The 22,604-nt window shown below is 37.9% G+C and overlaps 2 protein-coding genes across 2 annotated transcripts in view; both read left to right on the forward strand.

The window, feature by feature from the left end:
• Positions 1–22,604, forward strand: part of LOC113667807 (uncharacterized) — a 97,645-nt gene that overhangs the window by 4,550 nt on the left and 70,491 nt on the right. The gene's annotated exons all lie outside the window — the stretch shown is intronic.
• The window catches only part of LOC149053159 (uncharacterized), a 32,036-nt gene continuing 12,985 nt past the window's right edge, over positions 3,554–22,604 (forward strand). The window contains exon 1 of the mRNA XM_089188607.1: positions 3,554–3,614. The gene's annotated coding sequence lies outside the window, so the exon portion shown is untranslated. The remainder of the gene's footprint in view (positions 3,615–22,604) is intronic.

The raw sequence follows: 22,604 nt of genomic DNA on the forward strand, positions 1-22,604 counted from the left end.
TGACTTTTTTGTTATGTGTAGCCTGTTGTATGAAACTTACTTCAAGGGAAAGTTAAGATGTAGTAGAACATTGCAAAAGGAGAAAAGGACTAACAAGTTTTGTGTCGCTTATCAATTATGAAATGTTTGACTGTTAAATGAAGTAAAACTTGTTAATATCATGAAGATTATGATCATCTTATGTAAAGCAAAACCAGAGTGATTTTCGCTAAGTGAAATTTGTCTAGTAATTTTTGCCAATATTTATTGAACAACATGAAATTTACATCAAGTGAAAACTAAGATGTAGTGGTAATTACAATGTTAAAAGCACATACAAGTATGGTTAAGTGTACAGAAATGGACCTTGTTTCCTTTGTGTTAATCACATGTCAATGTGACATGTAACACAAGTTTCATTCTTATGAATGCAATTTGTAATCAAATCTAATGAATCTTCCTGTATATCTTGTGTTAGGTTAGGTCTTAAAGTTTAACCAAATTTTGGTTTTCAGGATGTAAAATTAAAAGTTCACACAAACTAGAGAATTTTTTAAGATCAGTACATATTTTGGTGTTCGCATACCACATTTACAAACACCCTCTTTACATAAGACAGTCAATTTAAAGTGTATTTTGGGAAATTAGAGCACGGTTAGCTCATAGATAATTGTCCCAGAATTGGGAAAATTTAACAGGGAAAATTTTGTTTGGGATTTTGGGATCTACCTTTAAGGTGTGCTCTGTAGTCATAAAGTCAGTTTTAAGAAATCCAGTGGATGAACCTGATAATGATATTGTTGGAGGGAACATCACTGACAATATACTACTTATTATTAATCTACTTATGAATTCAAAGTTTGATCTGTTTGCCGTTCTGGTATTCCTAGAGGATGTTGAGTCCCTTTCAGAAAAATGTTGCTCACACTCAATTTGCATCATCAAAACTAAACATAGGCATGCAATAGTTATTTTTTTTAGGTGGGTAGATTAATTGAAACAATAAAGTGATGTCTACATTTTTACAAAAGGAAGGAGTATTAATGCAGAAAAGAACGAAAATGTTGAATTAACTCACACACAGGTATTTTGTGGTCAATTGTATGTGTTGTGCGAATAACTGTAACCAAAAATAAACTGCCACTGATACTTGTTTGTATAAAATGCAGAGTGCAGACCAGATACAAAATGTAGACTAGGCACAAAATGTAAACTGCAGAGTGGGTACAAAATGCAGACTGAGAATTTAGAGTGTTTTTTTGTCTGGTGTGTGATGGGAACTTACTGAGCGTCACAATTATTTGCACTATTATGGAATATTCCTGGCCTGTTTCTTGATCAAAATCGTTCTTAATATAATTTCAAGCCTTTATATATAGTCTTCTCACTTTGTGCATAAGTTGGTTAGTGTGATGTCTGTAAAGATTTTACTAACTTAACAAAAGTAAGTGTAGATGTAAATGAGATGTCACCATTGAACATTTAACATGTGCAATATTTGAGAAACAATGGACAACTTTACACATGGTCCATTTTAACATCTTTTTAGGCAGTATGTGTTTATTTTGTTGTCAAAAATGCAGACCAAGACCAAAACGGTTCTTTCCACTTGATATATTTTCAAAGTTAGTAGATCACATCATATTAACTTACCACCATAAATCATTCACTACAGATAACAGGATCAAATAAACATGCCAAGAATGGTATCTGGATTTGTCCTCAGCCAAACATGAACCACTCCATGAGATCACTTTCTCCAGGCATCGGAAACATTTTCATTTGTCCAGTGTTCTCAGAAGTACCCTTGAAACAGCCAAACAATTTCCCTAACCCTAACCTAACCCTAAGCAAAATCTACCTTGCAACCATTCAAACTTCTAACATCAAAAGACCCGATCCAAGAGTACCACACCGCGATGTTTACCATGAAATTGACTGCCACCAAACCACCAAAGAGAAAACTCAGCCATCTTTCATAGAAAAATGGTTATCCAATAAACCACCTCTTAACATTGCATATCAATCTAACGTGATGTCACATGAGGTGACAAAGCTTCCTAAGAGCCACACAAAATCATCCAGAGTTAATGTAATTTTAATCAGACATTCATCTAGAGATAGCACCGAGCAAACCAATCCAGAAAAATTTAATTGGCACACTCGACACATCATTAATTTTGCAACACAGCTTGCTTTCAAAGAACTGCTCAAATCAAAATGTGTGGTACAATTCATCAACACCTCATGCAATATTTGATTAAAAAATTTTCCACTCACTCTTGTCATGAAGAAACATTAACCATGATCATGCCATAGTGTATAGAACTACATTTTCTCTAGAACAACTATCCACCATTTTCACAGCACGAGTAACACATTTACTGTAGGTAATCTGATGTCTTTCATTTGTCCAGTAGAACTGCATTTCTCATAAAGTGCGGTAAAATACAGGTTACAAACACAGTAAAGCCCACATTTCTCATTCTTAATAATTATTCCATCACTGAATCCTGCATCTCTCAAAGCAAAGAACAAAAAGTACACTCTGATTGTTGTGAGATGCATACCCTAATGCAGTGATCTGCAAGGGAGTAATTTTCAAGGCTGTCATACGATACGAATCAGAGGTTACACATAACTTCTGAGTCCCTTTCTCTTTATGCAATATAATACAGTACTACATCATAGCTTTCATTTAATGTAAGTTTCATATGACAGGCTACACACAATGAAAAAAACAAATCACCACTGGTGGCTATTTGACTTTATGTGGCAGGTGGGGAGTTTTGTGATGGTGGCTAATTGATCTTAAACCCTTGGACCAGAGGTGTAGAATTTGTATTTGGTGACAACTGAGCAATATTATAGGATGCACAAGCACAGAGAATTTGTCCCCTAAAAAAAGAAATTGATTTTTTTTAATTGCTTGATATTTCTAAACAAATGTCTCGTATTCTAGAGGAGTTTGGAGGAACATTTTTGTGAAAATTCGGTGAAAATTTTTGACTGCAGGGCATTTAGCCTATTTAAGACCATGCTGCTAGGCATTTAGTCACTGTGTTAATAATAATGTGTAAACCTTGAGCAAGTACTACTATGCTTTTTTGCACTGTAAGAAAGCCACAGGTTTTTTGTAATTTTGGGTAACAAACCAAGCTATTCTACTGCCAGGTTTGTCTTTAACCAAGGATGTGTTATTTTCTGTCAACCTGAATTGATAATCCATAATGTTTATTTGTTCTTTAACCATGACTATTACTACACAACGATCACTTCTGTTCTCATGTTCATCATTTTTTATTTCAGTCTTTGCTGCCTTATATCATTGTCCCATGTCTTTTCTAACCCTTTAACTCCCATGAGTGACCAAGACAGAATTTCTCCACACAGTATCACTACAATATCAACCAACTGGTAATGAGAATAAAGAAAAATATCAATTTGGGGATAATAGGTTGATCCAACACTCAATTCTCGGAACTAAGATTATAGGAATTGTATGGTTGACAGTAAGGAAAATTACAAATTTGATATGGGAGTTTAAGGGCTAATGGTTATTTTTATTTGCATAGGTCCTAGGCTTCAAAGTTTCAGATCAAGATGTAATTTTGCTGAATTGTAGACAGTGTCTGGTAAGTAAACCAGCTGTAGTATCTTGTCATTGACTTCAAAATAGTCGTCTTCTATGGAATCCAGATCATCTCCTTTCAAGAGCATGCTTAAATATTCCAGTTAACCCTCTAAACCTTAAGAGTTACTAGCATCCAATTTCTCCCTACAATATCAGCCCTGTGTCACACATTAATGCCATGATAATGCCAAATTCTCTTTGTCAGCACCTCAGGAAATGTATAAAGAGCAGTATGGAGAATTTGCATACTGATTTTAGGGTGTAAAGGGTTAATGAATGACTTGCATTATTTTTCAAAGACGGTGAAAGTGTTGTGTTCATGTAACTGCTCCAAGGAAAATATTACTGATATTCACACTGCTTGACTCAGAGTTCATAATTTAACTGCTGGAGGTGTGTGTGAGTGGTACCACTGATCACTTTGTAAATTCACAGCAAAATAAGTCTGTCTTTGTTCTAAATACAGTAAAAACATTTGTATAAGAACCTAAAATTTATGAACTTTTGGGCTAGAATTTCCTAGCAAGACACCCCTCTTGGAAGAACCATACTAGGCTAAAATTTCAATACAGGTTCTTATTTTTAGAATGTAGAGTGTATCCGAAATTTGATATTGTACATTGCATGGGATAAAAGAAGGTAACGGAAACTAGTCAGAACACCAGCAGCGCACAATATTTTACTGTCAATACATCCATAGATGTGCAGCATATCCAACTGTGTGTACAAGTTAACCCTGTAAAGCAGAGCTCTATGCAGCTGGCATACAGTGCTGTACAGTAAAAACCCGCATAAAAGAATGCTTTTTTGGGGATTCAGGCCGATTTTGTTCCTATACAGTAGGTGTTTTCTTCAAAGTCAGCCTGAAAATGTTTCTAAGGTGCTCTTAAAATTGTTTCCAAGAATTTTACATTGTGTAGACTACCAACAGATAAAATCAATGTGTAAGCACAACATTGTAATTAATTAATTGATGAAACTAACCTTAACTGCATTAATCAAGGCAGTAATATTACGTTGGGGGAGGGGTAGCAGTTCTGGTGATAAACAACTCATAACCCAGCAACAGTCAAGCAAATTTGAAATGCGCCAGCTCCCCTTCTCTCTTTCCCTGTAATTATTGACTTGTCCCCAACCTTACAAGCAAACTGAGAGAGCAAAATGATGGCATCTCATTCTCAAATTTCCAGTCTAATTATCAAATCCCTTAAAATCTGATAATTTTTCAAACATTGGGGTGAGATCTTTACATCATCTGAGCCATCTGCTGTTAGAAAACAGCTATTTTTCTCAAACAATGTCTTGAAAAAGGTCTCATCATTACTTAGCTCACTCCATGCCTCCCCAGTCCATTGGGTCATCAAGATCCTCCTATCCTTTGCTGAAAGTCTATCCTGCCATTTATCAAGATTGTTTTCCTCTTCCAGCCATGTTTCCATTGCTGCACCAATTTTATCTTTCATCTTGCAACCACATCCTGTGTCACAGAGCTGGATTTTGTCAGTGTGGTTTTCAGGCAGCACGTAAACTGTAAGCCTTTATATGGGCTTAAGTGGCCCATGGGGCCGGTACTTAACTCCGGTTTTCTTAGCATGAAGCAGCTAGGAGTATTGCTACTCCCTCCTGGATGGGATGCTAGTCCATCGCAGGGTTACCCCCAGCACATTTGCAACACAATGACCCTGGCCAGGGCTCGAACCTGGACCACCCAATCCAGAGTCAAGCACACTAACCATGAGGCCACCGCACCTCCACATGTAAACTGTAGGATGTCTTTAATACTAGCCTAAAACTTAAATCCAGCTATTTTTGCATTGAATCTTTCGTAGTTGTCAGATATGGTTGTAGCAAATGTGACCCGAACCTGGTGGCCAACTATTTGGTTCTCCTATTGTTAAGACAAATGCAATCCACTGTTGCCGGCTAACTCCATCTGCAGGTGCTTTGTTATGAACATCACTTTAACACAGTGCTTTCCTGGTTTTTGTTTTCTGTGCTTGAAATCCTGTTGTTTTCTGCTCATTTTATAGATGTCAATGCGGCCAAGTGTGGTACAGTTTTGGATAACTTGAGCATAAAAATATATATATAAATTTTTTTTTTAAGTTCAGGTCATAATTTGAGAAACATTGCATGCTTGTTATTTGTATCACACAATTGTGTCGCTGACTTTCTTGGTTTTTAAACTTAGATTTTGCATTTTATACTGTGGGTGCTAAGCAGTCTCATGACTTATGCGTTAATGGTTTCCTCTCTCAGAATGTTGGTTTGTTTTATTTGCAATGAACAAGTGTGATTACTTTACTGTTCACTCAGCTGACAGTGGTACATTTTTGAAACTAATAACCTTGCAGAAAAGATTTACTTCATCATGTTTTCCAGTCGTAAATGAGAAACAAGGCTTGAGTGTGACGCTCATAACCAGGCGTTTCTTGCAATGTCAGTTTACAGTATGTCTTTGTTATTATTCACTTCAATTGGAAGTCAAACTCAGGCACACAAATGAGCTATATATGCAGTTCAATGTTAGTTGTAATCATCCCTGAAGAAGTCTCAGGTAGAGACAAAACACATTGGAAAAAATGCTGCTTACTCATCTCTGTCAAAGAAAGGATAAATCTTGTACATTTCTGGAACGTGGAAGAAGAGTGTTATCCATGAAACTAGATGAAGACCTCCCCTAACACAATTTAACACTTTGGCCTTATGTCAGACTTACTCAAGAACCAATTGGCTTGAAGTCACAGTGATATACACCAGACAAAATGTTAAGTTAAATGCTTTTCGACTTGGACTAAATAATATTTCTATAAGTAACAGACTCAATAATGGTCAAGAGGAAAGAATATAGATATTTTTTACTGCTATTTGGCATGGCTTGCAATTTACCTGTGGCTCTGAATACAGATATGCAATCCGTCACGTTTCAATAATTCAACCTTTTTAGATAAAGTATTTTATTTCTGACTTTGTATTTCAGTCTCTAAATGGTGGCATGTACTAAAATGGAATAAATCTTTTTTTTTTCCTATCAGTACCAGCTGGCAAAAAGCAAAGTTGTTACTTTCAGGTCTTAACAAGACCCTTTTCCCTGCCTTATACATGAGTGATGTATCACATCATGTGACCTGGATTGGAATGTTTTCAAAATGGGCTTTGATTAAACGTAAAAAATTTGCAGAAAATTTAGTTTTCACAATATATCATTTATTTTCTCATTTAGGATTTTTTAACGTAAAAGGAATGTATGGGAACTGAAAAAAGGGGAAAAATGTGCTATCAGTTAGCCTTCAAAGATTTAATCCCTCACACCATTATATTTTCTTGCTTTGCTGATCTCTCTTTACCAACATCAAGCAAGATGCCTATCAATTTTAGTAATTTATAGCAGGCAATGTATTCAGAAAGCTTTATAACATGAACATTAGTTATAATATAATAGTGCTGTGGGTATCAAATATTACAAGAAAACCTTTTTGGAGAGCAAACCATCAATGTCATTTTGTTCTTCATATATTAACAATGACAACAGAAGGCACTCTAATAGGTCTTCCAGTTTGTGCTGAACATTATTAATGACACTCTGTCAAAGAGCCAGGGTGAAAATAGACCATTAGCATCAAGAAAGAAGTCAAAGAACTGAGGACTGAAAACTGAATGGAACAGTTACAGCTTGTGTTACTCAGTCTGTACTGATTCTTACTGTTTTTCCATACATGTATGTCTCTGATAATTTTGTTTCTTTCTTTGTTTTGATATGGTAATGAAAGTCAAAAGACTGTTTTTAAAACATTTGATGGAGGTTGACAGTTTTTGAGGCTGAAGTGATTCAGAATAGTTTTTCACTAATTCATGGCATTGTCCTGCAAGTGAATAATGAGGAAAAGAATGAAGTTTACAACTAAGCCTGCAATTATGAAGTGAAATTTTGAAATTTGAATTTGGAAAAACAAACACAAAAAGACATAGGGCATGGTCTTGAGTAGACTAAATTAAGCCAGCAGTTATAAATTTAAATATTACCAAAATGCCACTGAAAGGTTTTAAGGAGTTGGCCTTGTATATGGCCCTTTTATTAGTTCTTTCTCAAAAAATCTCTTTCTGTAAGCCAGCCAGGCAACATTTCCCTTATGCTGTATTTTGCCTCATTTGATGTAAAGATCTCTGACAGTTGCAGAGCATCCTTTACTGCTATACCCCCAAAGGTTCTGTTAGGTGGAATAAAAGTACAGCTTCACTTAGGTCAAACTATACTCTGTGAAGTTTTCTTGGAATATGTTGAATATTTCTGACTGCTGGGTATTTAATCTATTTGAGACCATGCCCAGTAGTCTGTTGGAGTGTTGACAACTAAGTTATCCACTATAAAACAAAATAGTTTTAAAATCATTTAGGATATCTAAACAAACAGCAAATTTTCTCAACAGGTTTATTTGAGGTTTCTGTGTTGTTTCCCTCCATATTTACTGAACTTGAAGCTGTCCCTTAGTGTCATGTTACAGTGGTCTCAAAGAAAACATTCTACCAAACCAACGTGTCTTCCTAAACTTTATGAGGTAGTTGGTACATTTAAGCTTGACTACTAAAAGAACCAATGCAATTCTCAGAATTGCTTGACATTTTAAACAAACATCTCGTATTCTAAAGAAGTTTGGAGGATATTCTGAAAAACATGTGGAAATTCTGTGAAAGTTTCTGACTGTGGGGCATTTAGTCCATTTAAGACCATGCTGCCAGGCATTTAGCCACTGTGTTAATAATACGGTTACCACTGTGGTTACCCATTTGATTACCAAATGATAACAAAGTCACAGAATTATTTTTGTTATTAGGAGGAGATCAAACTGATGATATTGGTATTCAAACAATTTCATACACCAATGCTGCTGAATCAGGCAAAGTGAAACAGTGCCATGAAACAACACGGCTTGTACATCCTCAATTATTTACATTTCAGTGTAGCAAATATTTATGGTACTTGATAACAAAATGGGTTGGGGTAAAGGCCTCATCTTGCCTTGACTGTTGCCCAAACTATCTGTGATCCACAGAATTGCTGTTAATGTGACCTCGTAAAGATTAAGTTCGAACAATAATTGTGTTGATCAAGGTAAATGATCATTGTAGTTACAATGTACCCTCTTGGAGGAATCACGTGTTACCTGCTCGGCTTTTGTGTTCTTTTAATCAAGCCACATGTTTTTCAGAATTGCGGTAAACAAAACAAGCCTTTTTTCTTCCAGGTTTGTTTAAAACCGGGGATTTGTTATTTTTCTTTACTCTGAAGAGATATTCTGAATTTGATTTCAGTTCTCACTGTCTTGTTTCAACCTTGTTGTTTTCTTATGGTGGTTTTTATTTGTATAGGTCTGGCAGGGCGTGAAATTGCGCCTAATACAGGCGCCAATGCGACTAAATTTTTCACTTTGGCGACCAAATACTGAAAGTTAGTCGCCAAATTGGCGACTAGAACGTTTCATTATAACCTTACCAAGAGATATAGAGAATTTAAAAAATTTGCAAAGATAACTCCGCGGCAAACTTCCTCGTTAAGTTTGTTTCCAAAACGTAGCACATGCATCTCGATCGATAACTAGACGCCATCTTGGATTTAGATGAGCCTGAACGTTGTATATCATCCATCCTAGTGTCCACTTTGTAGCATGTTAAAGATCTTTTCCCTAACTTAATTTTGGAGGGTCTATCTAGAACTCTGACAGCGTAAAGAAAGATTTTGTTTGTCTTTGAAAATGGCGACCAACTTTTTTTGAATTGGCTACCACTTTGAAGAATTTAGGAGCCAAGTGGCTATCAGAAAAAAAAGTTAATTTCACGCCCTGTCTGGGGCTTCAAAATTTCAGATCAACATGTAATTTAAATGAATGAATTGGTGTTATTCTGGTTAGTGACCATTCGCCTGTGCCTTGTAGTTAACCCTTTAACTCCCATGAGTGACCAAGACAGAATTTCTCCCTACAGTACCAATACAATATCAACCAGATAAGTGATGACAATAACGAAAAATATCAATTTGGGGATAATTAGTAGATCCAATACAAAATTCTCGGAACTAAAATTATAAGAATTGTATGGTTGACAGTGAGGAGAATCACAAATTTGATCTGGTAGTTAAAGGATAAACTCCCAAGATCTCATTAGTAATTCTCCTTACTGTCTGCCTTACAGTTATTGTGTTGTTCGTTTGGACAATTTGGTAATGGATCAACTTATAATCCCCTAACTGATATTTTTCTTTATTCTCATCAGTTGTCTGCTTGAAATTGTATTGATATTGTAAGGATAAAATCTGTCTTGGTCACTCATGGGTTAACAAACTTTTCTCGTGTTTCCCTAAGATCCAGCGTGGTCTATTAGCTGGTAAATCAATCGAAAGTGTGGTTTATTGCTTGAATAATAGCCAGATCAGTTCCATACAGAAAGGTTTGACCGTATAATTCACTGTACAAATATGCCTGCAAAAAGTGCATTTGAGGAAGTTGATGTACCTGCAGTTTTAAAGTGTGTTTCATGCAATGACCTTCATAGACCTAAGTTTACAACTGTTTGCCTTAATGTGTTTTGAGGTAAGGGCAACTTTCAGGATTAATTATTCTCTAAAGGGCGCACAGACCCTTGTCGTCTTTGCTGGAGTGTATGGATGAAAAACATGGGAAGTCTTTGGATGCGATTTGTTGTTGAATATTTTATGTAATTTCTTGAAAACAGGACAAAATTATGTTGACTTTTTCTAGAATCTTCTTTAGTTTCTAAATGTGTAAAACCTTGGACCTTAAATAAGAATGTTTGTTAAATTACCAAAGTGGCATGTGGGAATTCGGAGTGTTCGAAAAGCATATTACTTTTCTTTTGAATGAAACATCATCCATCTTCAGAATGAGTAACAGCCAAAACATACATTTTACTTTTCTTTGAAAGCTTAAGAAACTTCAGAGTTTTTAATTTGGTCGATTGCATTGATTTTCTCCTCGGTTACTTAATTTTATCCTAACCCTTCTTCCAGCTCCTAATCAAGGTCTGTGAAAACATTAAACTGAAGGCTAGCCAGAACAAGGATTATTTTTCATCTCATATCAGTAAAGCTATCACCATTTACGTGTTTCATATCCCCTACCCCCTACCCCCTACCCCTACCCCCTACCCCCTACCCCCCACCCCCTACCCCCTACCCCCTACCCCCCACCCCCTACCCCCTACCCCCTACCCCCCACCCCCTACCCCCTACCCCCTACCCCCTACCCCCTACCCCCTTCCTCCCAAATAATTCCTATTCTAAGATTGATTTTTTCGGAATAAGGGTTTTACTCAAAACTGAAGGATCTGTCTGACATTCCGTGTACTTGACAAGGGTTTCTCAACCTGTCATCCTCCCCTGCTGTTTCGTTTTCTGTGCCTAACACTTCATGTACGTGTATATCAAACTGGTGCTATCTTAAGGTAATTTCTTTAAAGCCTTGTACCTTCTTGCTGTGGTTTGGGTGCTGGACTTGTAATTTGGTGGCCCTGATTTCATCTTTAGATTTGTTCCCTTTTCCCTGAGTTCAACTCCTTGGCTGCACTTTGGCCATAACGACTGGTCTGCCCCCTGCTTGTTGGGATTTTAATATTCTGTAATTTTCATTTGACTGTTTCGAATTTGTTGGTGTTGGCCCTGAAAAGCCCATTGGGGGTGTGGTCAATTTAGTAATTAAGAAGTAATACGAGGAAACCATATAAATTTATTCGTTCACTTAAAATCGTAACGGAGCGTGACACATACGGTACCCTCAGTCTCTCATTCTGGTTAAACGTTTCATGTCATTGTGTTCGGCTTATAACGCGGAATAAGTAAACAAAGAACACATTTAAAGACATAAGGGCCGTTACTCATTCGATTGACACATAATCACAGTGTGGCTCACATATTACATATATTTTATTATCTAACAAACGTTTTTTTAACTACACCGTAATTTTGGGTAGAAATAAACTTCAAGTTATAAGTTTAATAATCCCCTTTTTCAGAGCTTTGGAGTAAACACGTAGCTTTTCAATGGCGAGTAATGCTCTGACGGGATCTCCTGAGACAACTAATGGAACTAAGCTAGGAAGGCTTCTCGTCGATGGTGGGACACCAGCTCTGAGAAAGAAATTCGATGAATACCATCCTCCCAAAAATTTGCGCAATAGACTGAAGCCATACAGAAATAATATTGAGAAAGACTTTGCCCAAAAATACCTCACCGGAGAGCAGAAAGAATGGCTGTTCCCTTCCGATGGATCCGATCCAGATTCGAAGAACTTTGATATTTCACTGCTCTTCTACTTGCTATCGACCACATGCGGCCTAAAAGCTCCTCGGACAGGTTGGAACCCTGAACCACATAAAAAGGACAGATCTCTCCCTGCACAGCTTGTTCGTATAAAGCGTCATCGCAATAAACTTTGTCACAAGCCCAAGACAGCTATCGATGAAGCAAAGTTTGCTGAATTGTGGAAAGACATCAGTGGAATTCTTCTTTCTCTCGGTCTGGAACAGGCAGTGATAAACAGGTTAGAAGACGAGCCCTGTGGTAAAGATTACATCCGTATTTTGCATGAGTGGGCGGATCGGGAGGGCGGAGTTCTCGAGGGCCAGAAGAAAACACATGAAACACTGGAAAAAGTGTGTAAAATGCAACAGGAGACAAGGAAAGATGTTGGAACATTATGTCAGACCCAACAAACACAACTAAAGTTACTTCAGGATACAAAGGAAACTGTTACGACAGTTGCTAGAGCATTGAAAGAAGAACAGGAGGCCTCTGGTCAGAGACATGAAGAAATCATGCAGTCAATTAGCGGCCGAAAAGAAGGTCAAAAGAGAAGCAGTTCAAATGATGCCCTTCAGAAGCTTTTCAAGTGTGATTTCATAGGAGAAATAAAGTTTCTCTCAGCACGATATCAGGAGGGCACCCGCGAGTGGGTTTTTCGCGAAGTCGAACACTGGTTAAATGACAAAAAATCTGAAAGTCACGCGATGGTGATCACTGGAAACGCGGGCATGGGAAAGTCTGTAATTTCTGCTGCTATTTGTAACAGAATGCAAGAAGCTGAAGCACTCGCGGGATGCCACTTTTTCCAGCACAACAACCTACGTTACCGTTGTCCTAAGCTAATGCTTCAGTCTTTGGCCTTTCAACTGTGCCATGTTCTACCAACGTTCAAAGAAGCTTTAGAGAAAAAGTTGACGGGAAATATAGGCAAAGATATCGACGCTATGGATGTGGAGGAATTGTTCGCGTTTCTTTTGAAAGAACCTCTGAACACCTTAGCAGAGCCTGAAGGAAACTTGCTTATGGTGATAGATGGACTTGATGAGAGTGAGTACCAACATCGAAATGAGCTCTGTGACGTCATCGCCACCCACTTTTTCAAGCTTCCTAGGTGGATTCGATTCCTTGTTACAAGCAGACCAGAGGAAACGATTAAAAAGGCATTAGAACCCCTTCGGCCTTTTCACCTGGATTTAAACCCTGAACAAAACAATAATGATATCAAGCTCTTCTTTGTAAAGAGACTAGAAAGCATACCCAAAACAGAAAACACCGATGACATTGTTGAAAAGCTTGTTGCAAAATCAGAAGGACTCATTTTGTATGCACATTTTCTTCTTTTAACGATTGAAGAGGATCCATCAGTTCTTACACAAGGAGACGTAAACGAGATTTTTTCGGTCTACCACCGCTATTTTAAAAAGTTGGAGAAGGAACTCAAGACTGAGTTTGACATCAACGAGGATTCTTTTTCGAATTTCCTCTCTGCTCTTGCCGCATCAAGAGAACCTTTGCTGATTGACTTTGTTCCTCAAGTGTTGCTACTGAGTACTCAGTCAAGTGCTGCAAAGCAAAAGGTTCTTAAGGTCATTAAGAGTGTGTCGTCACTTCTTCCCATCCGTAAAAACCGCATTCATATCTTTCACAAGTCAGTAAAGGACTGGTGGACGGGTACAAGTTTTCATGAGAAGCACGACTTCAGCATTGACGAGAAAGAAGGCCATCGTAAACTTGCAGACCTCTGCTCTACCGAATTTGACTCTCTTTTACAAAGACGAGTTTTGGAGTATGATTTCACGCAGATGAATGACACGACAACGTATGCCCTGCAATATGGTGTTCAACACATGCTAAAGGTTGACGAGGAGGCCAAAAGAGTTGACTTTGAGGATTTTGTGAAGAAGTACGTGTTGAGCCCCGAACTTGTCTACGCCAAGTTGTTTGTAAATGACATAGTGCTAACGGAAGACGTTGCAAGTGTCCAGATGCATGAGAACTTTAACTCGTTGAGTAGAGAAACGAAAGCTTCCCTGAAAAGTTTGCTTTCCATTCTGCGGAAGAACAGTTGGTCGGTGATGGAGCTTCCGCATGTAATCTTACAGAAAATGGTGAACGAGAGCGGATCAGTGCTATCTTCAGAAGCTAAGAACCTCTTGAGTGAGAAATATGATGAAATATCGTATATGGAGCTGGTCAACAAGAAGCAACAGCAGTCAGTTGTGGAAGCTCAATTTCACTGTTCATTATATGTGCTTTGTTTCGATATTTCACCAGACCAGGATTATATGGTGTGTGAATGTGATGATCAAGAGATTCAGCTGTGGTCGCTGAAGACAAGTAAAATGCATTGGAGAAATCGTGTCTCAGAGGAGAAAAATCACTTCAAACATTTTGATTATAGAGGACCTTACAGCAATTTCGGCGAAATTAATTATCAAGCAGAAAAACTTTCCATGGCGATTTCATTTTATTAATCCGTTGCCTTTCATCCAGATGGAAAACATATACTTCCTGGAAACCTATCCACAGTTTATACCATTGATGGGAAACAGAAAGAGCTTTTCAGCACGAGTAATTGTAGATTTTCTGTGTGTACATTATTAGGGGACAACACTGCGATGCTTACAGACTGTCCAAACAATTCCAAATGCTTAGTCATTTGGAGTCTAGATACTGGGAAAGAAATGTCTCGTATCACCAGAAATGAAGACATTGTCTGTTTTCAGTGCTCTCCGGATAAAAATCTTCTGGCCGTCTCCCACTCCACAGGCTTACTATGTCTGTTTGATGTACAGAATAGACTGACTGAGTTAGGATCCATATCAACAACTTCACCTTGGGGATTTTTGACTTTCTCCGTGGAGAGTGATGCTCTTGTTGGCCTGTGCAGAGACATATTTGGTCAGATCCGTTTTCGCTGCAGAATTACTGATAATGAAATTTCCAAAAAAGTCTTAAGTGACTTAACTGAAGAAGAAGTTCGATTCGAGAAGCCTTTCCTCGTCGGAAATGCCACAGAAAGTTTGACGTCGGCCTTGTCGAGAATTATTCCTTTCAGGGAAACCGGATTGCTAATGAGGTTAAAAAGCGAACGTGCTTTGTTAAGTAGCCCAACTCTTCGACACGTGAGTTTGATAAATCTCGCTGAAATTCAAAAAGCCGCAAACACGTACGTTCAGGATGTTGCTTTCTCTACTGATGGTGAGAATGTGTTTGTGGTGAGTGAGGATCCCCCAACAGTGACTGTACGGGAATTTCCAACGTGTAATATAAAAGCAGAAGAAAACTACGTGGCTTGCCCTTCAATTGTGCCTGTGAAAGATGGTGTTATTGTTTTGGACGGTACAGTTGCGTTTAGGGACGTTAAATTGACGGAGCGTAAACTTCTTTGTAAGGAGTTACAAGTGATGAGGTTGCTATCTATATCAGAAGAACAAGTGGCTTGTTTGACCAAAGATGGCACCGTTGTTGTCCTATCTACCTCGGATGGTCATGCCAAGAACATTAAAATTGATGAAGGGTGGACAATCTTAGCGATGAACGAAAAGTTCCAAATGATAACCTATAAACGTATGGGGATATACGAATTATACGCTGTTCACCTTTCAGACAGCTCGTTTTCATTGCCTCACAAAATTCAATCGTTTTATATCGACGAAGAAGACCACCCACCAACAGGCTTATTTTCTCCCAAAGGAGATTTCGTGGTTTTAGGGACCTCCAATATCGTAGAGATTTACAATGCAACCTCAAGGGAACTACACCGCAAGTTACTCGAAAAGGAACGTATAGTAGATCTTAAATTTATTACGAATCAAGCGTTGATGGTCTGTTCAAGTGAGGATGTTGGTAACTTTCTTCGAATGTTCGATGTAAATTCAGGAGAACAGTTGACGACGTTAGATATTGAAGAACCTTATTGTCTTGGCGTTTGCCTGAACAGTTCACGTGTCGCCGTGGGCCTGAGTGGATCGGATGTAATGCTCATCCAGGTACATCTTCCAAGAAGCAGACAACATTTTCGTGAATGAGTAGGTAAGATAGTTGACGCCATCATGTAGAAATGAAAGCCTAACTGAATAATCCCTACATGCGCTACTGAATTAGGTCGATGAATGGATAAATATATGAATAAAATGTGTTTATTTATCTGCTTCATTGGTCACCAATGTATTCAACGGACTTGCTGAATTATACGGAATTTCATATCCTTCTTCTTATTGTTTGCTTTCATCTTTGCTTGTTTTATTATACTTTTTGTTGTAGCCTTTGTTTTTTTTGGTCTATTTTTCTCCTTTTGTTTCCAGCTCTATGCATCTCCTTGCGCGATTCTTCAGATATTACTTTATCATTCTTCATAGCTATCAGCGCCCGTGGGCAATATGAAGAAAATCCTGCGTTTGATTAGCTGTCCGGGCGGTTTAACTACAAACCGTTAGAATATTTTGCAAGGCGAAAACATGGCGAGCCGAAAAAGCGAAACCTCGTGCTTCTCCTGGCGTACAACACGTATGCGTGCGCTATTACTTCACCAAAGTTGAACACAGAATACTCTCGTAGAGTAGTTTGTTATTTCTAACTGTCTTTACGACGAAGGTTACTTACGGTTCCCTCTTCTTTTTTTTCTCTCTTAGATGCTGGCCTTGTTTGCACGAACGATGACGAAATCTGTTGGGGTGCGGCTCAGAAAGACGATTTACTGCGATATAATGACGATGATGTTTTTACCAGACTGCGCATGTGCTTGGCTGAGGGTGCTTTAATCGAGCCAGGAAAGACCAAAACTTCCAACCATTTTACGCTCATCGAACACAATCATTTATGCCTAAGATTTACTGTGCTATCTCTTGCGACTTAAACATCTTTCTGTATTTCTTGTAAATATATGTTATGCACTATTTTTACGTATTTTGAACTCATCAGTTACAAACCATTTCATTCCATGTTGGACTAGTCGTTCTTTTGCAAGGAATCTTCCTGAACGGTACTTCAGTAAGACTGATAGTCAGGAACTTTAATTATTTCTTTTACAAAATTGTTTTGTCTTATTTTATCATTTCTGCTTTGAAGGTGTCAGTATGCAATTTATGAGTTCGTTTCCTCATGTAGAGAGCTTCCATGAATTCTTTCCAATTTTGTTTGCTAAAGAAGGAGGGTGGTACACACCAAGAACATGGAAGCCTAAAAGTAAAACAGAATTTTATTTGTAAAAATAAATCGCAATTTCCTTTTTTTAAAAGAACGTTTTTTTAGGTTTCTTAACTCTGGAGTAAAGGAGTTGCAGAAAATGTACAAAAACTTCCGGATCGAGAGAGTTTTTTAAACGCTGGATTTCCACTGTATTTTCAGAAAATGTACAAAAACTTTCGGATCGGGAAACACTCTGGGTAGTCTTAGTATACATGCAATAAATCAAGTTATTACTACTAAATGTTCATCTGCTTTTTTGTTTCACTGCATATATGTATGACAATTCCTCAAGGGTGATATTGTTCGGTTTCTTTCTTGAGAGTTTAAGAACCTGTTATTTTACAGGTCAACAGCATGTTGAATACAGTCATACAACATTCTCCTCTAGAGAGATAAGCCTGAAGTCAAGTGACCATTTCATCATTATTTTTGGGTGAACCTTTCTTGAGACACAATTGGACCTGAGAGAGGAGGATGATTTTAGCTGGAGGTGTAGAAGGGGTTACCATTTTTCTACCACTTTCTTCCAGTTGTTTCTGTTAAATTGCATAAGAAAAAGCTTAGAAATGAAGCCCTTTTCACAAGGAGTGCCAGGTGACTATTTGCAGTTTATAAATTTACTTTATGTATGTACTTGAATGAAATCAAGCGTTTGTTAAATTCAATTGTAACCCTTGTAGATAGCGCATTCAATGACAGGAATGAATGTGGTTCGTCGCTTTGCTGCAAATTGGCATCGTTTACATGTTCGTGTTCGAGTTGTGCGCTGTTCTCGTGAGAGGAAAACAGCAAACTTTTGCATAAATTCGTACTGAAATTATTTGGCGATTGCGGTAAGCAGGATATTACGTGCAAAATTATTTGCTATGCTCAATTAAAATTTCAATTAGAACCAGTTCATTCAGTCCCTAACATTGACCGTTTAGAGACGGAATGATTTTGGATAGATCCGACAAAGGAAAATGAGGCAAAATTGATTTGAAATTGTTCGCATTGAATGAAATTAATTTGAATTTCCAATATGTATTGTAATTTCTTTATTCGATTGATATATTAACACAGAAAACCCGGATCACTATCAGTATCTGGGCAACTGCCCACCTACCCCTCCCCTAGCTCAACAACAGTCAATTGATAACAATTTAGGGTTAATGTTGGGTTAGGGGAGGGGTAGGTGGGCAGTTGCCCAGATACTGATATTGATCCGAAAACCTCGGATTAAGCAAAGTGTACAGCTAAGGTTTCATCGCAGAATCTTCCCATCTAAGTTAACTCAAAGTACAAGTAAAGTTTACAAACTAGATTTCATCGTGGAAATTTCCCATCTAAGCTGACCTAGCGTCTAATCTTTTTAGCCTGATTGCGACAGTACTTCATCGATCAATTACAACGCTATTTCGTGTGTTAAAGCATTTACATTGTAATAACACTATTTAATTGTTGGCACGGTCCTAAAATTTTTTACACCACCCCGGGATGAGGGGTTTTCAGATATGCATAACAACCCGTTCTGTCTTATTCGTCTCAGCTTTCATTGGCTTCGGAAGATAAAATGACACCGCAGCTTTGACAATTCTCGCGATAGATCGTTCTTAGTCTCGTCCAACATGTTTCTAATTATCGTCAATTGTACCAACATAAATCCAAGAGCATATTTATAACAAATCGTATTTACAACACAGCATATTCATCTGCTATAAGTGTATAAAGGTTTCTACTTCCGCACTCTGTTAATCCTTTGACCCCTTGGAGTGATCAGCATCTAATTTCTCCTTACAACATATTCTCCTTCTTGTAATACTTTGGCGGTCAATCTGATGGACAGGTAATGTGCATTTTACTGCGTGGGCCAAATTCTTGAAAAATGTTTGCATTCTTTGGGACACCGGCAAAGCGCTCTTGTCAGCTTAATGTGCACATGTATGGGAGCCATTCAGTGCCATTGTAGGAGAAGTTAGTGTTAATAATCTCTTTAGATTTTTTTAAGCTTCCTCGTTACCTATTTTTTCCTTTTATTGTTTGTTTGTTTGCGTCTCGATTTCGCGGTGTACAATTCGTTTTGTTTGTTATTGATGACCTTTTAAAGCATAATGGTAATAGCGGAGTGATGAAAGAAGCGATAAGCCAGAAAGGAACTTTGAGTTGCCATCTAAGATAATAACCGTAAATCTCTATAGCAAAGAAAGTCCTTTCACGCTGAAAAAGATCCTTCCTCTTTGACTATACAAGGTTCACTCAATGGAAAAAAAGTAACATGTTAGAAAGGAAAAGTATGTCGCCAAACTATTTTAGAAACCTCGCTTAAATATTAAATGACGCTCCAGACCGATTAACCTTCATGGACTTACCAACAACCAGGACTTTCATTGACGCTTTCAGTCCATGATCCACCTGACAATGATAGGTACCTTCATCCTTTGAGGAAACACTGCGAATGGTTAGCTCTTGGCCACGTGCGTTTAGGGGTACATTGCTTTTGTCTCTGAACTACTGGACGGTCTGTCGCGGCTGACCACACTGAAGTGTGACGGAGTGACCAGCAATTAGTTGGTTGTTCTTTGCTGGGGTGGAAATTACTGGAACATCTGAAAAATATATTTCAATTTGTGATGTCAACTACAGTTTCAGGCAACAACTAGGAGAGGTAAATGTTACTAAGAGAAAATAAAGGGATTTGGACGATGGAGCAAAAATTCATTATGCCGTTGTCTACGGGAAAAGAAACAAGCTCTAGAAACCATAAAGTCTAGTAAACCCGGCATTTTTTGTCCCATTTTTTTGCGATATCCAAAGCAGCTGTTGACTGTGAACCGTGTGAAAGATGTAGACCACTTGTCACGAGCGTGGGGCAAAGGGAATATGTGAGTCCTCCGTGAGGGCAAGAACCTCAACCACTAATCTGCAGAGGTCCATTCTTGATTGGGGCATTATAGTGTGTTCAAAGATGACAAGCTTCTCGTATGTATATATAGTTATTTGTTTAGTCGCTCTTCAACCAGTATTGTTTTAAATATTGTATTGCACTGTAACGTACGTATTTGTAAAAAACAAAAAACGTAAATAATGTAGCTATAAATGTAAATGTTAAGGATATCGAACAAAAGAACAGCCTTTTTTTTTTTATTAGATCAATTGTCAATTACTTTGTGTGCCTAGTTACGATCGTAGTTACAATGTTTATCTTTTCCCTATTGGTTTGTAATCGGATCTTTTAGCGTCACCACGCGCATATAAAAGCTAAATTAGCGTCCCTTTAAGCCAGAGTTTCGCAAGATTTCGCCTTGAACAGCAATAAATTCGTTCTTTCGTTCCAAACCTTTGGCACAAGCGGGACCGATATGTAAGTGATTTTGTTAGTTTTATTTCAATATGTTTTTGTTTAGTTTTTCACCTTGGGCGATAGCGCACATATGTACTGTGTTGTACAACAGTACAACTAATTATCTTGAAATCAAAGGAGTATTTTGAAATAACTAGACGCTCACACAGTAACGCCCACATTTTAGTCTTTGGGCTGTTAATCAGCCGCAAATGGTCATCATGTAGCCGATCTTTGAATCTCGAGTAGTTTTAATTTAGCCTTTTATGATTTGTTTATGTTAATTCACGTTGGTTGTTATTTTAATTGCGTTATCGACATAAGCACGTAAAGCGTTTCTTTCATGCCTTTCGCACCAATTCAATTAGATTTATGCATTCGTTATAATATTATTGTAATTTCAGTTTACGATCGTGATCGTGATCGTGATCTAAATAAACACCGTTGATAGTCATCTTGGTTTTCGTGGTTTCACTACGACCGGTAAAATAGTCTCCACATCAGCGACACTTAGAAAACCCGCATAGCGACACCCCTCGAAGTTTCCTCTTTCGTCGCAAGCGTCACAGTAACTGTACTGTAAGTTATTTTCTGTAGCCGTGCGGTAAGTAGTATAGCTGTAATTAAAGTAATATAGTTGTTTTTGTAAGTAAGTTTTATTGTAGGGGTAGTGTAAGTGACTGTCATGGGTAAATAAATAAATAAATTAAAAAAAAAAAGCTTCTCGTATGTTGCTAAACTCGGTTACACTGTGTCCACAAAGAGTGCCGTCTTACGTCGGTGAATCTACTGCCCACAGAAAATTTTGCATATTGTGCAACTGACAAATGGCATTGAAACAGCCGCCCCCCTCTCCCCCCCCCCCCCAAAGTTTTTCATCCATAGTTCTTTACGTTTTCAGTGTTTCTCTTTTAACTTATGACACTATCATAACGCACAAATTTGCATAGATCTCTTTGACGCGACTTATTTTCGTTCATCTTGAACGATACATACTGTGAACTCGACCCATTCCCCGCGGTATTCTCGGCTTGTACTCGCACTTTATATTGTGTGTTGCTAAATTTGAAAGCTAATTAGAAAACGATTGTCAAACAATAGAAAAAAAAGGGCTGAAAATGTCGAAGAAGGCTTACCATCTACTCTTTTACGGATAAACTACTTTTCAAATGCTACTTTTACTATATGGCTTTTAAAGAAGAAAAGCCAATTGAACAGTGTATCAGTGTATCTCATTCATTACAAGCAAACGTGAATAATTTTCGTTTTCTTGCATCAGATCCAGTGCACCTACTAGTCCCACCCCTGTTGGTATTGGTAGCTTCGATAACCGAAACACCATCTCCTTCGCTAACATCAGTAAAGGTGCTTAATCGCTCTTTTATGCGACTATAAATCTTGTCTGGATCTAGGTCGACAATGTTTTTATCTTTGCCAGTTCTGATGTAATCGTACACTTTCGTCTTTAGACCTTTTCCTAAACTACCTCGGCACTTCAGCCACAATCGTAGTTGTGAGTTTTTCAGCTCTTCAGTCTTTCGTCCAAGCATTGAAGCACCTGGAGTATCATCTTCCGGGAGAAAAATCGCATTCGGAAAATCATTGCGTAAGCTACTCGAAGAGAACGGGAAGTGGACTCTTGACGACTTTGTGACCTCGTTTTCATGCTATTCTCACCAAGCGTCATGCTACGACCGCCACTATGAAAGTCGGAAAAGAATGTTGTCGTCTGTGAGAAGTGATTCCTTGTTAGATTTTGAGAAGAAATTCAGCTGATTCCATAGCCAGGTTTGTCTAGACCAAGATCTTGTTATCTATCGTCAATTTAGAAGCGTAGTTTGGGGGTCTGTCAGCCGTTTGGTCTTTTATCACTAAATACTTCCGCTCTCCACATTCATCGATTCTCACCTTCTCCTTTTAGATCTTGTTGAAACCTGATGTTGCCTCTATTCTCACAGGTGTCAGGCCGTTTAATTTCAGAAGAAGCTGTTATTTCATAATCCGAGTAATTTGTACAAATTTGTACAAAACCAGCTAAAATTATCAATAGTGGCTTCTATTGCATAATGTTGCTGAAACTTTAAATTTTAATTTCCCCCATCACTATATTTTCCTGCTTCGTTGAGCTCTCTTTACCAATAGCTGAAGCAAGATGCATATCAATATTAGC

This window comes from Pocillopora damicornis, chromosome 1 (assembly GCF_964200805.1).
Source record: "Pocillopora damicornis chromosome 1, jaPocDami1.2, whole genome shotgun sequence".
Taxonomy (NCBI): domain Eukaryota; kingdom Metazoa; phylum Cnidaria; class Anthozoa; order Scleractinia; family Pocilloporidae; genus Pocillopora; species Pocillopora damicornis.